Source organism: Capra hircus, chromosome 27, assembly GCF_001704415.2.
Source record: "Capra hircus breed San Clemente chromosome 27, ASM170441v1, whole genome shotgun sequence".
Classification (NCBI taxonomy): Eukaryota; Metazoa; Chordata; class Mammalia; order Artiodactyla; family Bovidae; genus Capra; species Capra hircus.
This window is the reverse complement of record NC_030834.1, coordinates 39,679,979-39,703,394: the sequence shown is the minus strand read 5'-3', so window position 1 is coordinate 39,703,394 and position 23,416 is coordinate 39,679,979. Positions and strand designations below refer to the sequence as shown.

Genomic DNA, 23,416 nt, shown 5'->3' with positions numbered 1-23,416 from the left:
GTCCAAGGGACTCTCAAGAGTCTTCTCCAACACCACAGTTCAAAACTGTCAATTCTTCAGTGCTTAGCTTTCTTTATAGTCCAACTTTCACATCCTACATTACTATTGAAAAAACCATAGCCTTGACCAGACGGACCTTTGTTGACAAAATAATGTCTCTGCTTTTTAATACGCTGTCTAGCTTGGTCATAACTTTCCTTCCAAAGAGTAAACATCTTTTAATTTCATGGCTCCAATCACCACCTGCAGGGATTTTGGAGCCCAGAAAAATAAAGTCTGGCACTATTTCCACAGTTTCCCCATCTATTTGCCATGAAGTGATGAGACCAGATGCCACAATCTTAGTTTTCTGAATGTTGAGCTTTAAGCCTACTTTTTCACTTTCCTCTTTCACTTTTATCAAGAGGCTCTTTAGTTCCTCTTCACTTTCTGCCATAAGGGTGATGTCACCTGCATATCTGAGGTGATTGATATTTCTCCTGGCAATCATGATTCCAACTTGTGCTTCTTCCAGCCCAGTGTTTCTCATGATGTACTCTGCATAGAAGTTAAATAAGCAGGGTAACAATATACAGCCTTGATGGACTCCTTTTCCTATTTGGAATCAGTCTGTTGTTCCATGTCCAGTTCTAACTGTTGCTTCCTGACCTGCATACAGATTTCTCAAGAGGCAGGTCAGGTGGTCTGGTATTCCCATCTCTTTCAGAATTTTCCAGTTTATTGTGATCCACACAGTCAAAGGCTTTGGCATAGTCAAGAAAGCAGAAATAGATGTTTTTCTGGAACTCTCTTGCTTTTTCCATGATCCAGCGATGTTGGCAATTTGATCTTTAGTTTCTCTGCCTTTTCTAAAACCAGCTTGAACATCTGGAAGTTCATGGTTCACGTACTGCTGAAGCCTGGCTTGGAGAATTTTGAGCATTACTTTACTGGCATGTGAGATGAGTGCAATTGTGTGTTCGTTTGAACATTCTTTGGCATTGCCTTTCTTTGGGACTGGAATGAAAACTAATCTTTTCCAGTCCTGTGGTCACTGCTGAGTTTTCCAAATTTGCTGGCATATTGAGGGCAGCACTTTCACAGCACATCTTTCAGGATTTGAAATAGCTCAACTGGAATGCCATCACCTCCACTAGCTTTGTTTGTAATGATGCTTTCTAAGGCCCACTTGACTTCACATTCCAGGATGTCTGGCTCTAGGTGAGTGATCACACCATCGTGATTATCCGGGTCGTGAAGATCTTTTTTGTACAGTTCTGTGTATTCTTGCCACCTCTTCTTAATATCTTCTGCTTCTGTTGGGTCCATACCATTTCTGTCCTTTATTGAGCCCGTCTTTGCATGAAATGTTCCCTTGGTATCTCTAATTTTCTTGAGGAGATCTCTAGTCTTTCCCATTCTATTGTTTTCCTCTATTTCTTTGCACTGATTGCTGAGGAGGGCTTTCTTATCTCTCCTTGGTATTCTCCGGAACTCTACATTCAGAGGGATAGATCTTCCTTTTCTCCTTTGTTTTCTGCCTCCCTTCTTTTCACAGCTATTTGTAAGGTCTCCTCAGACATCCATTTTGCTTTTTTGCATTTCTTTTTCTTGGGGATGGTCTTGATCCCTGTACAATGTCACAAATTTCCATCCATAGTTCATCAGGCACTCTGTCTGTCAGATCTAGTCCCTTAAATCTATTTCTCACTTCCACTGTATAATCATAAGGGATTTGATTTAGGTCATACCTGAATGGTCTCGTGATTTTCCATACTTTCTTCAATTTAAGTCTGAATTTGGCAATAAGGAGTTCATGATCTGAGCCACAGTCAGCTCCCAGTCTTGTTTTTGCTGACTGTATAGAGCTTCTCATCTTTGGCTGCAAAGAATATAATCAATCTCATTTCAGTGTGGGCCATCTGGTGATGTCCATGTGTAGAGTCTTCTCTTGTGTTGTTGGAAGAGGGTGTTTGCTATGACCAGTGCGCTCTCTTGGCAAAACTGTATTAGCCTTTGCTGTGCTTCATTCCGTACTCCAAGGCCAAATTTGCCTGTTACTCCAGGTGTTTCTTGACTTCCTACTTTTGTATTCCATTCCCCTATAATGTAAAGGACATCTTTGGGGGGGTGTTAATTCTAAAAGGTCTTGTAGGTCTTCATAGAACTGTTCAGCTTCAGCTTCTTCAGCGTTACTGGTTGGGGCATGGACTTGGATTACCGTGATATCGAATAGTTTGCTTGGAAATGACCATATTTTATTCTGTCATTTCAGAGATTGCATCCAAGTACTGCATTTCAGACTCTTTTGTTGACTATGATGGCTACTTCATTTTTTCTAAGGGATTCTTGACCACAGTTGTAGATATAATGGTCATCTGAGTTAAATTCACCCATTCCAGTCCATTCTAGTTTGCTGATTCCTAGAATGTCAATGTTCACTCTTGCTGACCCTTGCGACCTCACAGGTGAGTCTACCTCCTAGCTTTCACATCTCTACTCTGGTGGTCATTAGCTGCTATTCCCCTTTCAGGAAAGGAAAGAAATGGTCAGAAAGGCAGCTTCACACTAGGCAGCCAAACATTCATCTTCTGACAGAACTAACCAGGATTACCTGCCACCAGGTCAAATCAAATGAGATATGACATATGATGAGATACCTCTATTAACTACATTAACTACACTCCTCCATTAACTACAATCCATTGAAAATAACAACAATGATAACAATAAACTGTTTACCAAGATATGATTGACATACAGAAAGCTCTACATACTTAACGAACGTAATTTGCTGAGTTTGGGATAAGTACACACTAACGCCGCATGGACAGAGAAGCCTGGTGGGCCACAGTCTGTGGGCTTGCAAAGAGCCAGGTGACTGAGCGACTAAGTGTGTGTGTGATGCGTGCACACACACAAAACCATCACTAAGAACCTATGCCATAAGCAGCCATCCTTCCAAACATTTCCTCCTGTCCTCTTTATTTTTTGTGATAAGAACACAACAAAAGATCTACCTCCTGGCACATTTTCACTGTACAGCATGGTCTCACTATCAGCTCTGCATTGAACAGTAGATCTCTAGGACATGAAATCTGAGCAGACAAAAAGGCCAAGTGCATTTTCAGACTTTCTCAAAGTCTGCCTTGTTTCTCAAGTCTAGAAATGCACCATCTGCCCCGTCACGTCTTGCCATGCTTCCCCACGGCTGACAGTCTGACCGACCCCTGGGTCTCAGGACCCTCACACCCCACATGCCAACCCTGCTCTGCTGGGAGTAGGCAAAGGGCCCCGCCAAGCATCCTCAGGGCCCCCGACAGCATCGGACAGCACAGTAGAAGGGTCATGGAGAAAGCAGCTGCCCTGGGGATGTAGCCAGTGGGGAGGAGAGATGAGAAGAAACCAAGTGCAGGAGGATCCTTCTCTCCCCGCTCTGTGCATTACTCTGAGCTGCACGAGGGCCCCCGCTTACGCACATTCACAATCCCACACTCCAAGAACACACCTGTCCACAAATCCAGTGCCTCTCTCAGCTCTTGATAAAATGGTGGCCAATAAACAACCCAATCAAAAAATGGGCCAAAGAACTAAATAGACATTTCTCCAAAGAAGACATACAGATGGCTAACAAACACATGAAAAGATGCTCAACATCACCCATTATTAGAGAAATGCAAATCAAAACCACAATGAGGTACCACTTCACACCAGTCAGAATGGCTGCGATCCAAAAATCTGCAAGCAATAAGTGCTGGAGAGGGTGTGGAGAAAAGGGAACCCTCCTACACTGTTGGTGGGAATGCAAACTAGTACAGCCACTATGGAGAACAGTGTGGAGATTCCTTAAAAAATTGCAAATAGAACTGCCTTATGACCCAGCAATCCCACTGCTGGGCATACACACCGAGGAAACCAGAATTGAAAGAGACACATGTACCCCAATGTTCATCGCAGCACTGTTTATAATAGCCAGGACATGGAAACAACCTAGATGTCCATCAGCAGATGAATGGATAAGAAAGCTGTGGTACATATACACAATGGAGTATTACTCAGCCGTTAAAAAGAATTCATTTGAATCAGTTCTGATGAGATGGATGAAACTGGAGCCGATTATACAGAGTGAAGTAAGCCAGAAAGAAAAACACCAATACAGTATACTAACACATATATATGGAATTTAGGAAGATGGCAAGGACGACCCTGTATGCAAGACAGGAAAAAAGACACAGATGTGTATAATGGACTTTTGGACTCAGAGGGAGAGGGAGAGGGTGGGGTGATTTGGGAGAATGGCATTCTAACATGTATACTATCATGTAAGAATTGAATCGCCAGTCTATGTCTGACGCAGGATACAGCATGCTTGGGGCTGGTGCATGGGGATGACCCACAGAGATGTTGTGGGGAGGGAGGTGGGAGGGGGGTTCATGTTTGGGAACGCATGTAAGAATTAAAGATTTTAAAATTTAAAAAATAAAAAACTAAAAAAATAAAAAAAATATAAAAATTTTTAAAAAAAATAAATAAATAAAATGGTGGCCAGTGCAGTAACAACAGGACAAGCCTTCAGCGTTTTCTTCTCTCACACTCTCCCTGCATCCACACCCTTATCCTTGGGACTCCCAAGTAAACTGAGAACAGACTGAGGTTTCGCTTGCTCTCTGCTCCATGGGAGACCCAGGCTAAGACCATCGGTGCCAGAGTGCTTCTAAAAAGCAGGTTCTTCAGAGAAAACTTTGCAGCAGGATTGCTCGTCTACCCAAAAGCAGTAGGGGCCCTTCAGAGGAAAGCACCCACAAGCATATATGGAGCTTCTGCGCTGGCCAGGACACTGGTCCTAATTCCCTGTAAGAGACAGTGTTGCCCCAATGCAGCAGAACCAGATGGGGAGGATTAAAGGTGGAGGCCATGTGGGAACCTCTGTGCACTTCCATGTCCTGGCAGTGACTGTTTGAGGGGAAAATATAACAACTACCGACTAACAAAGGGAGATAAACTGACCCCTTAGGCTCAAGGTCTGGTCACACCACAAGGCAGTAAATCCAGACGGGAAAACCTAGAAGAGGTAGCAAGGAGAAGGAAGATGAATTTCAGTTTCGGCCTCAGGCCAGCGACAGCAGTGGGCATGGTGGTTTGGATCACTACTCTTTTAGCCCAGGTTTATAAGAGGTACCAACCAGCCCTGAGCTTGAGAAAGGGGAGAGTCCGTCACCGGGTTGGAGTCGTAACCTTGACACTATTTAGGGAAGGAGTGAAAGTGCTTTCATCCCCAAAGGAATAAAAGAACCGAGACCCCTATTCTAGCACGCACACCAGAAAGGGAGCCCAGGGGTGTGGGAAGGAGGTGCACACTGTGGATTTGTGAAACACAAGCTTCCTGAATCATCAAAGTCTTTAGATTATTCTCAGTGATCCCCGCTGGATCAGACACTATCATGACCACCCATGCTCTTGTTGGGATTCTTGAGCTTTGACACACTGGGGTCTACCTGCCCCAAAGCACCGTCCATTATGGTCATAGATGGCCTGTGATCATGACTTCCCGGCTCCCTCAGCGTCGGCTGAGAGGTACTGACACAATCAGGTCTTCATAGCAGTGAAACTCCACCAAAAACTCAACCTAGAGATGAGACTCTCCACCCTTTTCATCCTCAGGGGGACTGATCCAAGCCATGGGCTCTCCTGGCACCTTCCTGGAAATGCCTGCCACTTGCCTTGTGTGAAGCAAGCAGGTCTCATCAGCACCATGCAGTCTGCCTGCAGCGACACTCGAGGACACGGCTGCTGCAGTACCACTTTCTGTCTTGACTAAGACAGCTGGTTTAGAAATCGTTGTGTATCATTAAACTACGATCAGTGAGTAGTCACGTCAGGACTGGTGTCTACACAAGGCAGGAAGATGTGAAGACAAGGGCTTGTAGTGTCTAGAACAGGAAAGCTCCTTGAGGCTGGAGAATGTCAGCATGGGAAACAACTGGAATTCACCAAGATTCACTTTTGAATTTCAGAGATGAGAAAGTTAAAGCTTAAGGCCATCTCTTGCCCTTCCCAGGGTTATAGGGCTTACACAACAGTACAACTCAGACTAGAACTCATGTCTTGGGAGTCTTAAATCAGACTGCTTTCCACTGCACCAGACTATCTGCAGCAAGGGTTGGCTGAATTCCCCACTACTCCCAAGAGGTTGGTTTCTACAAACTGTTTATTTGGCCCCAAAGAAAATACGGATGTCATGTCAGGCCATCACATTAATGAAGATGATTTACACATAACTGAGATTTCTGCATGGACCCAACTCTGAAACAACAATTACAATTACCTTATTCTCCTTGTTACCAATGCGATTCCATACACAGAATCACACACGTTTTACAGAGTTCATTCACTCACCGTTTCCAACTTTTCCTATAGGAACACATTCAAATTTGTGGTACATAAGTCAGTTTTGCATCTGACCATTCCCCAATGCCTGATCATTTCTTGGTAAGCAGTTAAAATTGAATTTCTGGAGCTACAAGCTTGGGTATCCCATACCCTAGGCCATTTTCAGTAATTCCTAAAGCCCAGCTTAATTTTTACACAGTTTGATAGCCTCTGTGCTTAAGATTACTGTGGGGAAATTACTGTTTCAAAGCACCCAAGAGTACCCTAGTGACTGAAAAAAAAAAATGAATGAAATATTCACAAGTGCCTGACATTCTCCCAGACAGTTATGTTCACAGAGCAGGAATCGGAGTCATTACAATGTTCTGTGACCTTACATAACACCTACGGACCTCAGTTCTTCCATCCTAAAATGAGGACTTGGAGCAGATAATGTCTGTGGACTGCTTAAACACTAACATTTTATGATTCATCATGATTTTCTCCTTCACGTATTTTTCCTGTTCTTGTTTCATTAAAGTTCCATCTCCCAAACTCTATTCTGTCTGTTTACAGATCTATTTTTAAGATCACAATACCTTGCTCTTCTCTCAAGAAATATTGAAAGTTTTAATTAACTTTGATGAAATATTTTGATATGAGTTGCTGTAGGAAATTAGGCAATTTGCACCACCCTTAGATCACAGATGCATTAGAGTGTGGCAGGTGGGGATTCGGCACACACAGCTTCTCAAATGCAGGACTCTCAAACTTCAGATCATGCTCTCAGCTGTTACATAATGCATGAGAGCATTGTATTAATAGGAGCAACTTGATAAGTCTAACAAACAAAAGGAAATGTACCTAATCCTCAGAATACTTGCAATTCAGCTCTATCTTTCATGTGTTGAAATGCTTCTGTGTATCTTGGATTTATACAAAATAGACTGATTGCACTTAATACATTCTTAAAATCTTATTTATCTACCATTACTATTAAAGAGGAAGACAGTAAACAGGCCTATAATAAAAGGACAAGAAAAAAGCAAAAAGAGCAAGGCAAAGGGAATTAAAAGGAGTGATTCGCTTGACAGCATTGAACTCTAGCCTCTAGCAAATAAATAAATAATAATAAAAAGAAAGAAAATAAAAAAGGATATACATACTATATAGGTAAGTAAAGCATTAAAACATTTTTAAAATCCTTCTATTATATTTAGACTCTCATGCAGATATAAAACGACCTTAAGCAACTCACTATTTTTGCTTAAAGTAGGTATCAGAAAGGGCTATTTGCCAAAAAAATTTGACAAATCAAAGCCTGTAATCTCCCACCTTCCTTTCTGTGCCCTTTCAAATCCCAACTTCTAGATGGCTCGCGATTCTCTTTCACTTTCTAGTTAACAAAATTTGGCTACTTCGGTTGACCCCTTCTGAGGTAATTTCTTCCAATTTTCCCTCTTGAAAATGTTCGGTACTCTAAAGCTGCTCCTCACTTACTCCCTGAGGACACTATTGACGCTTCCTCAGTGCGAATAACTGATCATCACGTGAGATGCCAGGAGAAACGGGCCTGGGACAATGCTACCCTGATGACTGGGGAAAGCTTCTGTTGGCAAAGGATGCTCCACGCCCCACACGACAGAAAAAGAAGGGGCTCAGCATCCTGGCAACCTATTTCTGAAATGATGTCAATCCCTGATTTAGACTGATCTTGTTAGAGTTTCCATGTTCCCACTTCAAAGGCTTTATTATAGGAGTGTGCAATAGTCAACCAATCCTCAGATTAACTCCAGGTTTAATGAAACTTGATCTGCCAGTTCTCAGCTCGAGCCTTTGGAGGAAAGAGCCATTACTTTCAATTTCTTGGTCGATCCCATGGTCTTTATTACTCTGATTGTGTACTAACCTCAGAGAGCAGAACCAACCAAGGGATTGTAGATAAAGGGAGGTGGATTGGATTTTAATTGAACTTTAATTTACAGAGAAGAAATACTGAAACTGACGAGCAAAAGAAAAGCTGGTTCCTGCAAATGTGAACCTATGACCAGAAGTATTTTAAGTCCCAGAAATGTAAGAGATGGACCTTCCTGGCCATATTAAGTAGATTTCCTGACGGAAATCAGGGAACAATTGTGCTTTTCTTTCCACACTTGGAGGCTCCTCTCTTGCACCCTAAACAACACAGGCTCCCTCTTAGGTTTCCTCCTTTTTTCATTCACAGATTGGGGAATCCCAGTCACACCACTTATCAACAGCCCAAAAAATGGCAGAGGGTGGTGTCGATTTCCCAGGTCCCTGTATTCACCCAGTAATTCTCTCTGCATTTTTTCCTACCCCTGATTATTCTGCATAACTCCATTTTTAATGCAGATGTGTCTCAAAGTTCTATTCTTGGTCCTACTATTTTCCTGCTTCCTAATCTGACTTTGGCCACCTGATGCGAAGAGCTGACTCACAGGAAAAGACCTTGATGCTGGGCAAGATTGAAGGCAGGAAGAGAAGGGGATGACAGAGGATGAGTTGGTTGGATGGCATCACCGACTCAATGGACATGAGTTTGAGCAAGCTCCAGGAGCTGGTGATGGACAGGGAGGCCTGGCATGCTGCAGTCCATGGGGTCACAAAGAGTCAGACACGACTGAGCAACTGAACAACATCTCTGTCTGGACAGTCACTCCGTTGCCACATTTAAGGTCTGATATCGATTCCCAGGCAAATCTCTCTCAAAATCAAACACTCAGACTCAACATCTGCCAAGCTTCCTGGTTATCTTCCTCTTTTTTCTTAAAGGTTGAAAGCATCTCCCCAGCTAGAAAACTCTGAATCTTTTCCCACCTTTTACTCATCGCCCACATTCAATCTGTCAATGGTTGTTATGAGCCCGCAGGGATGCTCTTTCACTTTGTCCTCATTCTTTCCATACCCCAGACTGACGCCCTAGTTCAGACACTGCCTCCACCCTGACCGGTCTGACCAGAGCCCTGCCTACCGCCTGGCCCCTCAGCCCGCATTAGCATCACCGGGAGAGCCTGCCACAAGTGCGGAACCCCAGGCCCCACCCAGACCCACCCCACCGAGTCAGAAGCTGCTGCAGCAGGATTCCCTGGTGCTTCTTCTGCTCATTTACATTCGAGAACACAGCCTCACGCCTGCGCTTCCCCTCTTTCAGCCTCCCCCCGCCCTGGTGCCCCTTTTAAACACGGGAGACTTTCAAGATCGAAAACAGAGGTCGAGCATAAACACGGCTACAAACAACAGGACCTGGCGCCCCTGAAAAGGCTTTATACTGGAAGCCCTACTGGTTCACTGGACTGTGAATCTATTCATGTGGGTCAAAAAAAACTATGTGGTTTTATTGTTGGAGCTTGATAATATGCATGTGATATGTGAGAAGGCTATTTCCCTTGCCTTTTTCTTGTTTTTATTGTCATTTTTCATGTTTTTGAGTGTTTCCCCTGGATTTTATTATTTTTACTTTTTACATTTTCTTCCCCATAATATTGAGAACAAATGCATATGCCTAATAAAGCTTGCTTTTTAAACTCAGAATTGCAGCACATTTATAACTGAACTGAGACAGAACTGCCATCTCTTTTGGATACGTGACAAAATACAAGTCAATTAAGGAAAGATAGATTATTAAGAAAGAGCATATTTGGAGGCAATTGACTAGACATAAAAGTATGACCTGCAATATTATCTCACATTTTGCATCAAAATAGACTAAAAAATGGAACAAAGATTAAAAGCCAGTATTAAACAGAAGGCTTAGAATGGTAGAATGTATGTGTAACCCTGGAAAAATGCAGACCTTTCCAAACACTAGTGTATGAAAACAAAACAAACATCATGAGAAAAGTCAAAAGGCAAACAGTCCATTAAAAAAACATTTGCAACCCACACAACTTTGAAAGATTTCTATAACTAATTTATAATTAACTCCTTTAAATTTATAAGTAAAAAAAAAAACAATGATCCAATCAAATATAGGCAAAAGTAGTAAATCGTGAGTTTATGGGGGAAAAAATACAAAAGAATTTCAATATAAAAACAAGATGCTCAAATCCACTCCCAAAAAAAAAAGTGCTTATTAAACTCCTCCCAGCCTCCTTTATTTCACGGATAAGACTGTCAAAATTTGAAAGCTGTATCTCTCACTGTTGGTAAAACTACTGAATAAGCACCATAAAGAATATAAGTGAACATAATTCCTGCAAGTACCAATCCTTGATAACTATCAAAATTAGAAACTCAATATCTTTTTAACTCAACAGCCCTAGTTCTTGCAATTCTTGAGGTTTCCTTGCTACATGCAAAGTGACAGATTTACATTGTTTGTAAAAGATTAAAGCCACTAAAATAACAGCAGGAAACCAGTAAAATAAACTACAGTACTTCCATAGCCTTTAGCTTTTAGAAAATACAGAAAATTTCCAAAATGCATATTTTAAGGAAAAAAAGCAAAACAGGAAACGTGTATAAAGTTTCCTACATGCTACCTTTTGTGTAAAAGGGAGGGAAATAATAATGTACATTTATTTTTGCATAAAAAGCCTTTGGAAGGATATCCATGAAAAACAAATAAAATTGGTTACCTGTGGATATTGGAGTTTGACTATGAGCTGAGCAGATGGGAAAGATATACAGTATGCTTTTTTGGGCAATTTAAGTACATATATGTATGCATATGTATCCATGATCAGTCGTGTCTGACTCATTGGGACCCCAAGGACTGTAGCCCACCAGTCTCCTCTATCCAAGGGGTTTCCCAGGCAAGAATACTGGAGTGCATTCTCATTTCCTCCTCCAGGGGATCTTCCAGACCCAGGGATAAAAGCCGAGTCTCCTATCTCTCCCGCATTGCAGGTGGATGCCTTAGTGCTGTCTCGGGGGAAGCCCCATAAGTACATATACTGTTCCGTAATTCTACAAAAGCATTTTTCAAAGTCTCCACATTTCTACAGGTTATCGCTCCAACTTCTAAACCAATACTCAACCTAACTCTAATCTTCCTTCCTAGTATCATCTTCTACCACCCAGCCTTGCTGAACTGCATGTTAATCCCCTGAAATGCTCTGTACATTTTCCAGGTTATTATTTAACGATCATTCTCACTTCGAAATGCCCTTCCATCCCTCCGAACAGTTTAACAAAACATCTTTGTCCCCACAAAACCATTTTCTCTTCTCCGATTCTTCCCTATTAAAGAAGCTGCCTCCTCTTTGGCACTCTGCTCTGTATGATAATCCGATTGTTCCATTTTCATTATTTAAAACAGGCATTTTACTAACAAAATGTTGGTAACATATCAATGAAGAGTATGAAAATCATAACAAACTAATATTATACAGGCAAAGAATACTTTTACAGTGCAGTTAATGATTATGGTCAAAATACAACTATACAGAGTAGAGATGAGCACTGTAGAATCATTTACAGCAACAACACTCTGATCTCATGGCTTTTTAGCTATCGATGAGAACTTAAGCTCTTTAGCTAAGAGTTTCTCTAGCTTCTGGAGAAAGGAATAGCAACCCACTCCAGTATTCTTGCCTGAAGAATTCCATGGACAGAGGAGCCTGGTGGACTCCAGTCCATGGAGTCGCAAAGAGTAGGGCATGACTGAATGATTAACACTAACTTTTTTCACATTTTTTTTTCTCTAGCTGCAAAGAACTTTTAGACTTTAAAATATGCACCCACATAATGTCTTTCACATCTTTATCACTTGTATTGTGACTTTGATTAATTTACTCTTTCCAGTCCCTTTTTTCACTTAGAAACAGTAGAGTGGTTTCTGTGGAAAGCAAAAGGTATTTCTGAGGTCAAGGAGAAAACACAGCATCCTTGCTTCTCAGGATGACATGAGGGATACATATTTCCTAGAAGCTGGCAATGTTTGGGGCTTCCCTGGTAGTTCAGATGGTAAAGAGCCCCTGGGTTGAGAAGATACCCTGGAGAAGGAAATGGCAACCCATTCCAGTACACTTGCCTGGAAAATCCCATGGACAGAGGAACCTGGCGGGCTTCAATCCATGGAGTCGCAAACAGTCGGACACGACTAAGTGGCTTCACTTTTTCTTTCTTTCTTCTTTGGCAATGTTCTGATAGCCTTACAAATTCATAGAGCCTTCCTGTGTTTTATCTTTTTGCCGTGTCCTAATTACCTTGAAGACCCCAAGTCCCTGAAATAATCTCTTAGGCTCACTGATTATAAAGCCGAGGAAATTATATTTTGTTCTCCCTGGCACATTTTTTTTTTGCCTATTTCTCCATCTCGCCACCCCAATGCAATTTAAGATTCTTTATCTCTTACACTCATGCAATTTAATAATCCCTGTTAATTAAACTCTTGTACTCTCCCCAACCCAATTCCAAAACACTCTGCCAAATATAAAATCTTTGACCTTGCTTTCAAGCTCCAGGAGCCAGAGATGCCTTTTCTAGCATTTTTTTTTTCATCTTTTCCTTCTCTTCTATTATTCATTTAACCAAGCACCGAGGTGGCTTCAAACTAAAAACTATCTGACAATCAATATCACACATCACCACTGAAGACATTTCCAAGACAAGATCACTTGTCTTCTCAGTGATCTCTGAAAAAGCTGGAACTGAAGCGACCTTCATGGAAGAGACTCGTTCCCAGTTCCTAGCCAAGTAGTCACCTCATCTCTAGCCTTCACCGTCTATCCAAGGGCACCTATAGCTGATTTTTCTTTCCTGCTCAATGGTGTCTTCAAAACCAAACATCTCTTCCTTAGCAATGAAAGTGCCATACAGATGGCAAGACCCCTTAATAAATAATTTTCTAAAACACTTAGTGTTTATGGCACACATAAATAGACTTCATATAATAAATATTAGTTATTATCATTATTTTTGTATTTGAACACTCATGCTATATCCCTTCTGATTTTCATAATAGTTTTGATAAAGATTTCAATTGGCAGAATCTAGTAAAGCAGAGTTCCTTCCTATCAAGAGAAAGAGTGCTTCCTACATGCAGATATCACAAGGACTTCTTTCCACATCATGAGCAGTACCTAACCCCACTTTGAGACCTGGAGCAGGTCTGTACTAGGCAGGATCTGCAGAGCAAAGAAGCCAATCATGCAGGTTGAGAAATCCCATGGTCTGCTGGCCACAGGCTGGAGACTCAAGGAAGCGGGTGGTGTGGTTCTAAGGATCTGAGAGCTGGGTGGTCGAGGCAGGAGAAAGTCAGCATCTCCACTCCATGGTCAGGCGGCATGAGTGAGTTCAGCTCTCCTCCAATTTTCCATCCTGTGCAGGCTCTCGAGAGGCTGCCTAAAGCCCACCTGCTATGGGGAGTGCCCTGTGCTTTCCTGAGTCTAGCCATTCGAAGCCCATCTCCCCACAGAATGGGAGGAATGTTTGCAAATGAAGAAACCTACAAGGGATTAATCTTCAAAACAGTAAGTGATCAATCTCACGCAGTTCCATATCCAAAAAATCACCACCAACAATAACAACAAACAACCCAATCAAAAATGGGCAAAAGTTTTAAACAGATATTTTCCCAAAGAAGACATACAGATGGCCAAAAAGCACAGGAAAAGACGATCAACATCACCAATTATCAGAGAAATGCAAAGCAAAGCTACAAAGATATCACCTCATGCCAGTCAGAATGGCCATCAACTAAAAAGTCCACAAACAATAAATTCTGGAGAGGGTGTGGAGAAAAGGGAATGCTCCTAGCTTGTTGGTGGGAATGGAAATTGGTAAGGTCACTATGGTGAACAGTATGGAGGTTCCTTAAAGCCTAAAAATAGAACTATCATATGACCCAGCAATCCCACTCCTGAGCTTATATCTGAAAAAATAAAAATAATAACAATAATTTGAAAGACACATGCACCCCAGTGTTCATTGCAGCATTATTTACAATAGTGAAGACAGGGAAGCAACCAAAATGCCTACTGACAGGAATGAATAAAGAAAATGTGGTACATATATACAAAAGAATATTACTCAGCATGAAAAATGAAATAATGGCATTTGCAGCAATACGAACTGACCTAGAGATTATCTATTATCTACTGTCTATTATCTCTGAGAAAGGAACATCATACGGTATCATTCATATGTGGAATCTAATTTAAAAAATGATACATATGAATTTATTTAAACTAATATATATAGAAAACAAACTAATGGTTACCAAAGGGGAAATGTGGCGGAGGGATAAATCATGAGTTTAGGATTAACATATACACACTACTATTCATGAGATAGAGAATCAACAAGGACCTAATGTACAGCACAAAGAACTTTACTGAATATTCTGTAATAACCTACAGGAGAAAAGAATCTGAAGAAGAATGTGTATAACTGAATCACTTTGCTGTACGCCTAAAACTAACACAACTTTGTAAATCAATTATGCTCCAATAAAATTTTTTTAAATGCTGGAAGCAGATGACATCAAAGATTGAAAAAATAAATAAACATAATATCAGAAATAAAAAAAAAGAAAACAAAGAGACAAATGTCAATATTTCACATACATCCAGAAATGAAGTTTAGCCAGCTATCTGGGCACCCCATGGACAAGTCAAGTTGATGCATAAACTTAATCATCACCGGATCTCCCCTTAGTCACTTCTGTATTTGCCCCAGCATCTAGCCACACACAGCAGATGACTTAACAGAGCAGAAGAAATGAAAGTGTCAATTAAATCACCCCCGTCCCATTTGTCTTCCATTTGAGATGGTGAACCAGTTTTACCATCACAATCCAAGATCTTTCTCTCCAGAAAATAAACTGCCGTTTTCAATTCTGCCCTTCATCGACCCTTGCAAGCTGATTTTTCCTTTTTCAGGAAAGAAAGTTTGAAACGCAGACAAACCTTAAAAACAATCTTTCAAATCTGAAAAAAAAAAAAAAGAAAAGAAAAAATCTTTTGAAAAGGATTGTTTTGAGAGAGGTGGATGCCAGTGGTACTCTGGTAAGATACAGCAAAATGTGAGGGCATCCTCTTTTTCGACTTGCCCAGGGAGGTAGATTTTAATTTGCTGAAAGGAAATCCATAGCAAGTCAGTCTGAGTCAGCGCCATGCTGCTCCCCTCAGTCTGCAGACTGAGCGGCTGATACCTCTCCCGCAGCTCCATCATTGTGAAAAGAAATTTCAATTCCAGCCTCGGCAGGAGCAGGGAAACTCAGTTTGGAAGTTTCCATCTTTCCATACAGAAAAAAAAAAAAGCAAATTCTTTACAAAGAATCAGATTTCGATTTCTCATTAGAGGGGGGCTCTCTTCTGATAATTCTACAATGCAGAATGAAAGCTCCATACGGTTTAACTCTTAGACACATACACAAAAGATTTTTCTCTCTTTAAAGAAAGTACCTCATAAGATGCAGAAAGGATGTTTTTCCCTTCCTATTGCTAAATGTTTTATTTTTCCCATAAGCCTTGTTTTTCCCTTACCTCCATTTCTGAGCTGATTTTAACTGTGAGAATAGAAAAAAAAAAAAAAAAAAGTTTCTCGAAGCCGACCAAGAGGCTTAGCACCTATACGACTTATTCAAACAGGTGTGCCTAACCTCACAGTATAGGAGAAAAGGCGTTATGACTTATTGCCAGTGAAAATTTAACCCTATGTCAAATGTGTCAAAAATAAGGATGCTCCCCTGCAGCCACTTTCCCCTTGTGAAGGAAGCTTTATTTGGTATTTATCATTACAATGGGGCACTTGGTGAATTTCATACTCAAAAAGGACAAAAAAAAAAAAAAGTCACTGCTGGTTACCAGAAAGCACTGAATTGCTTAGTGCACTCAGCTGTCTCACGTGTGGGAGAACAGTCTTCCTTTTATGTTTATTGCACAGAATTCAGAATTGAATAGACCTATGAACAAACTGTTTGTACCCTAATCAATGGCTCACTTATGGGTCTCAGTGAGTGCTTAGAAATGAAATATTAAAGCCAGGGGACTTCTCGAAGACCTCCAAGTTCATAGGAGAAAACTGCTGGGCAAAGTTAAGACACACACACACACACACACAAAAACTGTTCATCCTCTTGACTTACAAACAATGACAGCATTTTTTCCCAGATAGGTCTCTTGGATGTCACCTTAAACAGCATCAAAACTGTTTTAAAGGCTCTGCAAAATCACTTCATTTTTCTTCCTGAACAATTTCCACGGCTTGCTCACTCCTGCACAATACTATTCACTGAGAAACTTCAGACTGGGTCAGGCCTTTTTTTTTTTTTTTTTTTTCCTTTCCCTAACATTGTATACAGAGAAGGAAATGGCAACCCACTCCAGTACTCTTGCCTGGAAAATTCCATGGATGGAGGAGCCTGGTAGGCTGCAGTCCATGGGGTCGCTAAGAGTCAGGCACGACTGAGCAACTTCATTCACTTTTCACTTTCATGCATTGGAGAAGGAAATGGCAACCCACTCCAGTATTCTTGCCTGGAGAATCCCAGGGACAGAGGAGCCTAGTGGGCTGCCATCTAGGGGGTTGCACAGAGTCAGACAGGACTGAAGCAACAGCAGCAGCAGCAACATTGTGTAAAGTAAGAGCTTTCTTGTTGCCCCACAATTTGCAAACAGGTTCCATATGAGTTCAACTGGAAGTTTTCTTCCTATAGGTGCCTGGATTGGGTCAGCTCTAATGACCAAAGTGTGTACAATGGTTTGATGTGTCACTCACACATAATTACATGTCTAGACAACATGCCAGAGCAAACTCTTGCCAAGCAGTTGGGAGGAGCAGAATGCAGAGGGCAACTCACAGGCGGGCTGAGCTGTGAGTCCATATGATGAGGGATGGTCATCAGTTCCAAGCTGGTGCAATCATGAGATGGGAAAGGAAGTTCAAAGCCAGAAGCTGGTGTGGAGGGAATCTCCTCTTTGAACAGACTGACAACAGACTTGGAGTTCATGAGCGCATGTGGGTGAAATTAGCAGAGGTTGACCGGGATGGGAGGTCTGGGATCTCAGGCAGCGAGAAATCCCTGAATCTGACGCAGTGGGGTCTGCCTGGTAGCAGCCCTCATGCCTTTGGTCTGGCCCAGCTGCCCTAGGTGCCTGATCCTCTGAAACGGGTCCTACCAGCAGCAACCATGTCAACTAGGCACCATCCTTTCTTGAATGGATATGGCAGTGTTCAAACCTATACCCTCCATATCTAGGAAAGACAAGGTTCAATCACCCACAACAGCAACACGCAATCAAGAAACACGTCTACACAACCCACTGAAAATCACCTTCAATAGTCAGTGAGTAACTGAAGCTGGGGCCATGTAAATAAGGCTGATCGTTTAATGTTTATGACACGTTACGTTTTACAATCCATCCAAAGCGAGCATTACTCCATGAGTGAATGGCCATTTGAATTTTTTATTGTCCACCAAAGAGTACTTCTGACAGAGTTCTGTGACAGGGATCCGCCAAAAACACTATTTGGCAGCCGACAGCAAAGCGTCTGTGGTTTCCCAAACCTACCTTCTCTGTCTCTCAGGAGCTTAGTGCATGATACTCATGAACTCTCTGTTACAATATTCCACCTGATAATACCAGCAATTATTATATCCAATACGACGCAAATGACTCTTAGATAACACATGGCAAACGGCGGACCTGACAGTGTTTGTGGGCGAAATCAAAGCTTTACTGTCTTATTGATCAGTATTTAAATGTGCAATTGTACCCTTCAGGGAAGAAATCTTAATGGATGTCCGGCTGCCCATCAGAATGTGAACCATCAAGCGATGCTTCAATAAAACAACTCTGCAGAATACACACGCATCATTTCCTGATCCCCACAGCATCAACTGAGTGTCCTCTGATGCTCAGTTTTAAATGGGACTTAGGCGAGGAAATGTTCATGAGTAGGTTTATTTTATTTCGTGTTTGTGCAAATTAACCTTCCATAGGAAGCATCTGCTGTTGGCGCAATTAAAGCCATTGGAAATGTCCTTTATTCAGAAGAGAGCATTGAGTCCCTTCACCTCACTGCTTTGTTTTTCCAGCTCCCCAAGCCAAGTACTTCTGTGTGTGTTCTCAAAATAGGCCAATGTCTTTGTCTGCTCCTATTGAGCTTTTCTGTCTAGAATCAATGGTCTAAGACATTAGTAATAATGGTGCTTCTGGAATCTCGGTGGTACCAGACTTGGAGCTATTGACACAGCATTCTGTTCTATCAAAATAACTTTTTTTTTTTTTGTAAAGTAAGCTCTTTGAAAACAGAGTAAGGAAAACATTTCTCTAATGCACATAATAGAATTACAGCACACACACAAAAAAAGGTTGTATTTAAAATTGCCCATAAAATTGATGGTAGGTTTTAATTTTATGGATGATGAAAATGAGACATAGAAATATAAGCTAATATCCAATTCATAGATGTACACAATGCTCATCTATAGCACATCATCAGTTTCAAAGCGAGTGATTTCATTGCTATAAAGTTCCAGTGATTCAATACAGAGCTGCATGTGTACGTGCTAAGTCACTTCAGACATGTCTGACTCTGTGCAACCCTAGGATTGTAGCCTGCCAGGCTCCTCTGTCCATGGGATTCTCCAGGCAAGAATATGTAATAGGTTCCCATGCCATCCTCCAGGGGATCTTCCTGACTCAGGGATCAAACCCGCATCTCTTACATCTACCTGCATTGGCAGGCGGGTTCTTTAGCCCCACCACCACCTGGGAAGCCCATAGAGCTGCAAACTGACACAAACACAGAACCTCTATAAACATCAAGGGGAAATAAAAGGATCACTGCCAGCATCTACCAGGATAACTGATCTATACAATTACTCAATGAATAGTCAACATGATTAGTTATAATTCAATAGTTATAAAAATGCGTTACATAATTTTGTTCTAAGAAACTAAAAGAAAAAAAGACATTCTGCTAAACAATGAAGACACCTGGAGTGTCTCCAGCCGCACCTGCACACTTGGTGGGAACTCTCACTGATGACAGGTGGGCACAGTTATTTGTCAGGTAGGAGAAGGCTGTCTTTCTAACTGGCTTCAGCCATCATTTTCCTCTGGTAGAGTTTGTCGTGATAAGCATCATAATGGCTTCCTCTGGACAGACTGAACTTAATATTCACTTCGCATCCCACTTTCATTCTTTACCCTCATGTCTTTGCGTTTGACCCATTGTATCCTGCCTCTTGCATGGACAGCTACCACCCACTGAGACTCTTTTACCCTCTGCCCATCTACGGAGCCACAAACACTGCAATTTATGTTCTTCACATATAGCACATATTCACTCGTCATATAGCAATGGTTAAAATGTAGCCATATCTTATTTTCTAGATCAGGAATCAAAGGTATAGGGATTGATCGAAAGTCACATAAGTACTTGGTGTTACACCTGGCACTCACATGATCTCACCTTTGCCAAATACATCACATGTTGTGTACCTATTTTATGTACTTGCATGTACATACGTTACTGTCTATATTCACGCACGCTAAGTCGCTTCAGTCATGTCTAACTCTTTGCAACCCCTTGGACTGTAGCCTGCCAGGCTTCCCTGTCCATGGGATTCTCCAGGAAAGAATACTGGAGTGGGTTGCCGTGCCCTCCTTCAGGGATCTTCCCGACCCAGGGACTGAACCCACATCTCTTATGTCTCCTACACTGGCAGCAGGGTTCTTTACCACTAGCACCACCTGTTTAAGGATGGCAGTGGGGGAATCTCAGAGCAGAAGCAGGAGCCATTGGGCAGTGACAGGGAAAGTGTTCACTGTCTTGCCCATGAAGCCATCATGGCCCAGCAGACCTAATTCAGCAAGAGATCGCTGTGCAGAACCCGCTGGTCTGGGAGCGGCTGGAGCTCTCTGTCCTACACAGAGAGGGTGCAGAGGATGACAACATCTGTCAACAGAAGGTCAAGGACAGCCACAGAAATACTCCTACATCCGCAAGACCAGGGCGGGTGGAAACTGCTTCTATAGAGCTTTCGGACTCTCCCACTTGGAGGCGTTGCTGGATGACAGCAAGGAATCGCAGCAGTTCAAGGCTGTGTCTGACAAGAGCAAAGACGTGGTGTCCCAGGGCTTCCCTGAGCTCACAACTGAGGATTTCCACCACACGTTCACGGACCTGAACGAGTGGGTGGAGAAGCAGCCTCAGCGGCCAACCTGCTGGCCTCCTTTAATGACCAGAGCACCGTGGACCACCTGGTGATCTACCTGCGGCTGCTCCCCTCAGGCGACCTGCAGCAGAACAGCAAATTCTTGGAGCACTGCATCGAGCGTGGGTGGACCATCAGGGAACTCTGCCAGCAAGAGGTGGAGCCCGCGTGCTAGGGGGGCGGTCGCATTCTCATCCTGGCTCTGGCCCAGGCGCTCAGCGTCTCCAGCTGGGTGGAGGGCATGGATCGTGGCAAGGGCAGCACCATGCCCCTCGAGGGCTCCAGCCCAAGGTCTGCCTTCTCTGCTGGTCTGGACACCAAGACACCCTCTACGAATAGGGCTGCCCTCCTCTCTGCCAGGCACTAGCGTACAGAGGGGATTTTGTGGTCGTAAATGGTCACATTTCACTGCCCCACCCCCTTCCCTGTCACACGACCTTGCGTGTTTTATTAAAGGGGACGCAGGTGGTGATTTTAAAAAAGCACAAGCACATTCATCAGTTCAGGTCAGTTCAGTTGCTCAGTCGTGTCTGACTCTTTGTGACCCCATGAATCGCAGCACGCCAGGCCTCCTTGTCCATCACCATCTCCTGAAGTTCACTCAAACTCACGTCCATCAAGTCAGTGATGCCATCCAGCCATCTCATCCTCTGTCATCCCCTTCTCCTCCTGCTCCCAATCCCTCCCAGCATCAGAGTCTTTTCCAATGAGTCAACTCTTTGCATGAGGTGGCCAAAGTACTGGAGTTTCAGCTTTACCATCAGTCCTTCCAAAGAAATCCCAGGGCTGATCTCCTTTAGGATGGACTGGTTGGATCTTCTTGCAGTCCAAGGGACTCCCAACAGTCTTCTCCAACACCACAGTTCAAAAGCATCAATTCTTCAGTGCTCAGCTTTCTTCACAGTCCAACTCTCACATCCATACATGACCACTGGAAAAACCATAGCCTTGACTAGACGGACCTTTGTTGGCAAAGTAATGTCTCTGCTTTTGAATATGCTGTCTAGGTTGGTCATAACTTTTCTTCCAAGGAGTGTGTTTTAATTTCATGGCTGCAGTCACCATCTGCAGTGATTTTGGAGCCCAGAAAAACTAAAGTCTGACACTATTTCCACTGTTTCCCCATCTATTTCCCATGAAGTGATGGGACCAGATGCCATGATCTTCGTTTTCTGAATGTTGAGCTTTAAGCCAACTTTTTGACTCTCCTCTTTCACTTTCATCAAGAGGCTTTTGAGTTCCTCTTCACTTTCTGCCATAAGGGTGGTGTCATCTGCATATCTGAGGTTATTGATATTTCTCCAAGCAATCTTGATTCCAGCTTGTGTTTCTTCCAGTCCAGCGTTTCTCATGATGTACTCTACATATAAGTTAAATAAGCAGGGTGACAATATACAGCCTTGACGCACTCCTTTTCCTATTTGAAACCAGTCTGTTGTTCAATGTCCAGTTCTAACTGTTGCTTCCTGACCTGCATACAGATTTCTCAAGAGGCAGGTCAGGTGGTCTGGTATTCCCATCTCTTTCAGAACTTTCCACAGTTTATTGTGATCCACACAGTCAAAGGCTTTGGCATAGTCAAGAAAGCAGAAATAGATGTTTTTCTGGAACTCTCTTGCTTCTTCCATGATCCAGCGATGTTGGCAATTTGATCTTTAGTTCCTCTGCCTTTTCTAAAACCAGCTTGAACATCTGGAAGTTCACGGTTCACGTACTGCTGAAGCCTGGCTTGGAGAATTTTGAGCATTACTTTACTGGCATGTGAGATGAGTGCAATTGTGTGTTTGTTTGAACATTCTTTGGCATTGCCTTTCTTTGGGATTGGAATGAAAACTGACCTTTTCCTGTCCTGTGGCCACTGCTGAGTTTTCCAAACTTGCTGGCAAATTGAGGGCAGCACTTTCACAGCATCATCTTTCAGGATTTGAAATAGCTCAACTGGAACTCCATCACCTCTACTAGCTTTGTCCGTAGTGATGCTTTCTAAGGCCCACTTGACTTCACATTCCAGGACATCTGCCTCTAGGTGAGTGATCACACCACCATGATTATCTGGGTCGTGAAGATCTTTTTTGTACAGTTCTTCTGTGTATTCTTGCCACCTCTTCTTAATATCTTCTGCTTCTGTTAGGTCCGTATCATTTCTGTCCTTTATTGAGCCCATCTTTGCATGAAATGTTCCCTTGGTATCTCTAATTTTTTGAAGAGATCTCTAGTCTTTCCAATTCTGTTGTTTTCCTTTATTTCTTTGCATTGATTGCTGAGGAAGGCTTTCTTATCTCTTCTTGCTAGTCTTTGGAACTCTGCATTCAGATGCTTATATCTTTCCTTTTCTCCTTTGCTGTTCGCTTCTCTTCTTTTCACAGCTATTTGTAAGGCCTCCTCAGACAGCCATTGTGCTTTTTTGCATTTCTTTTCCATGGGGATGGTCTTGATCCCTGTCTTATGATTATACAGCGGAAGTGAGAAATAGATTTAAGGGACTAGATCTGATAGATAGAGCACATTCATAGTTCTTTGCAGTTCTCAAAGGACTTACAGATACCCTATCTCCTTTTACCTTCAATATAAACTAGTGCATAAGGGGAACAGGGCGGTCTTACACTTTCAAATCTGAGGAAACCTGTCTCTCCAGGGAAAGGGGTGGGATACAGTGATCAGAAGAGGTTGCAAGCCTTGACTATGTGGTTGCAATTCCAACTAGTGTATTTAGATTCCAGCTTTTCAGTTACCATTGTGTGGCCTCAGGTAAGTTGTCTAAGCACTCCATGCTTCATTTATCTTATCCAAGAGAAAGGAAGACCTGAAAAATGAGACCAAACCACTACACACATATTGGAATGGCCAAAATTCAGAACAGTGATGACACTGTGCTGGTGAGCAACAGGAAGTCTCATCCACTGGGGGGCGAACCCATGATGCGATACTTATTTT

The 23,416-nt window shown here is 42.4% G+C and overlaps 1 pseudogene; it reads left to right on the top strand.

The window, feature by feature from the left end:
- Positions 1 to 20,849, top strand: part of LOC102170022 — a 49,392-nt pseudogene extending 28,543 nt beyond the window's left edge.